We start from the raw sequence: 2,900 nt of genomic DNA on the forward strand, positions 1-2,900 counted from the left end.
ATTAAATTTAAAAAAAAAAGGTAATTAAAAAGTAAAAAAGAAACAAATTATTAAAAAATAAGAAAATAATTATACAAAATAAACAATAATAAGATAAAAAATTATAAAAAAGTAAATAAGATAAATACAAATCTAAAAAAAATTAAATTGATAAAAAAATAATGAAATACATAAAAATTAAAAGAATAAGAAGAAATAATTAAATAAAAAGTGATAAATAAGTTTAGAAAAATTAAGAAACAGTAAAAATAATTGACACTAACCCCGCTGCCCTGCCAACTGGCTGCCATTCTCCATTGATGGGAAGGAGGGGGGGTATTATTGCTTTGGGTTTGTTTGTTGATTCAGGACCTAACCAGCTTGCAGTCATCTAATCATCAATGAATTCTGCATCACATCAAAGTGTGCTCGATGAGAATGTGAGGCCATCTGTTTAAAAGTTAAACCAGAATGTGGTCTTTCAACATGAAAGTGATCCAAAGCACACCAGCAAATCCACCAGAAAAGAATAAATGGAGGTATATGGACTGGTCCAGGCAAAGAAAAGATTTGAGTCCCAGAGAAATGTTGTGCTGGGGATTTGAAACAGGCAGTTCATATAACGGAACCCAAAAACATTTTGCAACTGTAGGATTTTTGTATGGAGGAGTGATCAGATATTTTACAGTCATGTTACGGAGTTGATGTCAGAGACTGGTGTGTAGTTATGCCTACAAGAAGTCATTTCTGCATAAGCAGGTAATACCAGCTTCCGAGGCCAAGGGTGTACTTATCAACATGGAGGATTGGTTCAACATTTTACAGAGTTGATGTCAGAGACTGGTGGGCAGTTATGCCCACTACACTTTGTCACATGACTTTATATAATGAATAATTCCTACGTACATTTTGTCACGGGGAAATGAAAACTGAGGCACACTGGGGGATTGGAAACATGCGCCTCTTTTTCCAGTCCCTGTGTTAAAAAAGAAGGAAAATAAAGACCTGACGCCCAGTGGCACAATAGTTCCCAGGCACCACAGTAGACAGACATACGTCTCTAAAGCCTGATCCCAAATCTGTCTGCTGCTGCCCGGGCTGTATGTACTTACCAGGAGACCACCCCTTTCTCTGCCTGTCACAGTCAGAACCACCAGGTGGATCAGCAAAGGCAGCACAGTGACAGCAGATTCTCTATGGCTTGCCAGTGGTCCCTTCCCATACATACAAGCTGCAGTGTAGCCTGGTCCTAGGCTCACCTTTTGCTGCTCAGAGACAGGACCTTCATTGTGCATCCGGTCAGATCCCCCTCCTTCTAGCAGGTAGGGAGTAGCTAAGGTCTGGGCTTTGAGAAACAAATGGTGAGCATGGGACTGGCGCTCTTCACCCCTGATCTGGCACTGCTCAGAACCTCCCATTCTGTACAATGCTGGTGGCCTTGATATTCCTACATGCATTGTGCTGCTGAAGTGTAGGATGGGAGTTCTGTGCCAGATGCTGTTTAGTTGATTGAACAAAGGTGTGCTGACAGCCCTGCGATCATGTTAGCACACCTCCATGTAGGCGGCTTGCAGAAAGCAACACAGTTTCACTGCTTCAGCAGCTTAAAAGTAGAACTATGAGGTGGGTGCTTTTCACTCACCTCATAGTTCTAGCCGACCTGTGACAATGAGACTGTCACAGATCGGCTCAGCAGATCGGGAGGTGAGGGAACACATACCGGGTTCGCTCGCCTCTCGATCCTGTCACGGCTCTCTGCCGTGATAGGGGGAGGGGCTGGATTCCCCTCTCCCCGCTCCGATCTGCCAGCGCAGCATCAGGCACTCAATTCTACCCACCCCTCCATCAAAGCGCCTCCCACCTACTTCACCCCTCTGGTCAAAGCGCTCGTCACCCACCTCACCCACTCAGCCCACCACAGCGCCTCTCCCTCCCTACATCTTGTCCCACTCCCCCAACACAGTGCCTGCCATATAAATACCCCCTCTAGTACCTACCACCCAGGTCCTCCCACTCCCTTCACCCTCACCCCTTGATCAAAGTGCCTTTTACCCCTTGGTGAAATTAACCACTCAATTCACACTCAGCCCTTAGTTAAACTGCCATTGACCCACCTCACCCCCCTTTCCTGCCACATCACCTCCCATCCAATTCACCCCTCCACCACCATAGTGCTTACCACCTATCTTAGTGTCCCTCCACCACCCACCTCACCATTCCCTGTTCACAGCGTCTCCCACCCACTTCACTCCCCCAGATATTTAAAGGATTTTTTCATTTTTATTGTTTCACTTTAAGTGATGTTAAAATCAATACTCCTTTAAAAACGGTATTACAAAAAACAAACATTTTCATTGATTCCTGTCCCCCAGGGCAGTACCCGGATCCCCCATACACTTTTTATGGCCAATAACTTGCATATACGGCTTCAAAATGGGGACATTTGATTTTCAAAGTTCTACCCCCATAGACTTGCATTGAGTTCGAGTTCGAATTCAAACTTTCCCCATGTTCTAATTCGAACCGAACTCAGGGGGTATTTGGCTCATCACTACCTAACACCCCCCATAGTCACTGTGCATCCCACCCTCTTCACTTGTCCTGGTCTTAGCACCTCTCTGCTATCCACCTACCATCTTCATTACACTGCCTCCCTGCAATTCTTCCTCACTCCCTGGTCCGAAGGGCTCCGGACCGCTCCCCGTCCATGTAACTGTACCTTCCTATCATTCACCCCCTCAGGTCAAACACTCACACTTATACTACCCCACCCCACTCACAGTACCTCTATACCAACCCACTCTACTGTCATCACCACCTCCTCCGCTTCTTCAATGCAAACAGCATCTCTGCTCCATAAGTATCCCCTCTGCAGCCTCCGTCCACCATCGTCCACACACTTCACTCTGCTTTTCTCCTAA

At 45.6% G+C, this 2,900-nt stretch overlaps 1 protein-coding gene across 1 annotated transcript in view; it reads right to left on the reverse strand.

Moving 5' to 3' along the window:
- Positions 1 to 2,900, reverse strand: part of RHAG (Rh-associated glycoprotein) — a 46,094-nt gene that overhangs the window by 42,168 nt on the left and 1,026 nt on the right. The gene's annotated exons all lie outside the window — the stretch shown is intronic.

The sequence above is a fragment of the Nanorana parkeri genome, unplaced genomic scaffold (genome assembly GCF_000935625.1).
Source record: "Nanorana parkeri isolate BGI_ZX_2015 unplaced genomic scaffold, ASM93562v1 scaffold2594, whole genome shotgun sequence".
Taxonomy (NCBI): Eukaryota; Metazoa; Chordata; class Amphibia; order Anura; family Dicroglossidae; genus Nanorana; species Nanorana parkeri.